We start from the raw sequence: 1,386 nt of genomic DNA on the forward strand, positions 1-1,386 counted from the left end.
TTCTCCAAAGAGGACATACAGATGGCCAAGAGACATATGAAAAAAATGCTCAAAGTCACTAATAATCAGAAAGATCATCAGAGAGTTGCAAATGAGGTATCACCTCACATCTGCCAGAATGGCTACCATCAACAAATCAACAAACGACAAGTGCTGGCAAGGATGTGGAGAAAGGGAACCCTACTACACTGCTGTTGGGAATGCAGACTGGTGCAGCCATTATGGAAAATAGTACGGAGTTTCTCAAAAAATTAAAAATGAAACTGCCATTTGACCCAGCGATCCCACTTCTAGGAATATATCCTAAGAAACCTGAAACACCAACAGAAAAAATGTATGTACCCCTATGTTCATAGCAGAACAATTTACAATAGCTAAGATCTGGAAATAGCCCAAGTGCCCATCAGTAAATGAGTGGACCAGAAGCTGTGGCACATTTACACCATGGTTTACTCTGCAGCTGTAAAAAAGAAGGATCTTTTACCCTTTGAGACAGGATTGGAGGGACCTGGAGAGTATTATGCTAAGCAAAATAAGCTAGTCAGAGAAAGACAAGTATCACATGATATCACTCATATGCGGAATCTAATGAACAAAATAAACTGATGAACAAAATAGATCCAAGGGAATTAGAAACATGGACAACAGACTGCAGAATCTCAGAGGGAAGGGGGGGTGGGGAATTAACCAAAGAACTTGTATGCATATATGCATAATCCATGGACAGGAACAATAGGGTGGTGAAGGCCTAGGGTGGGGGCGGGGGGCAGCTAGAATGGGTCAATGGGGGAAAAAGGAGGACATATGTAATACTTTCAACAATAAAGAAATAAGTGGACCCATATTCTTCAACATACCATGGGTTAGCGTTAGAGATTTTAAAATTTTATTAACCTTTGAATTGCCTCTAAACTGCCCATCTTTGTCTGATATATCAATAAATCACAGAATGCCAAAGCAAAGAGGGACTTTCAAGAGTACTTCGTTGTCCTTTTGCATTTTAAAGATGGGGAAATTGAGGCTCAGAAAGTTTCACTGGTCCGCAACTGGACAATATATTTGCGTACGTTTAAATTACCGGTAAACAGAGCAAATGTCTTAACTGGCAACGCGGGCCTGCTCGAGGTTTATAAACACCGTTTTCGTGTCTTTTCTGTGGAAGCACTAAGAAAAACACATCTCACAAACCAACCAGTAAGCAGGCGCGGAGATGAAGGCACTCGGCGAGGACTTCCTTTCTCCCCCTTATTCAGCTCCGCGCCCCCTGTCAGCCCGGGTCCGCGAGCTCCGAGAGAAGCAAAGGGCGCATGCGCGACAAAGGCCGCAGCGCGGCACAGGGAACCGGCTGGTCCTCTCGGGCGCGTCCCGCCTCCCTCGGCCGCCCAG

The sequence above is a fragment of the Myotis davidii genome, unplaced genomic scaffold (assembly GCF_000327345.1).
Source record: "Myotis davidii unplaced genomic scaffold, ASM32734v1 scaffold1947, whole genome shotgun sequence".
Lineage (NCBI taxonomy): Eukaryota > Metazoa > Chordata > Mammalia > Chiroptera > Vespertilionidae > Myotis > Myotis davidii.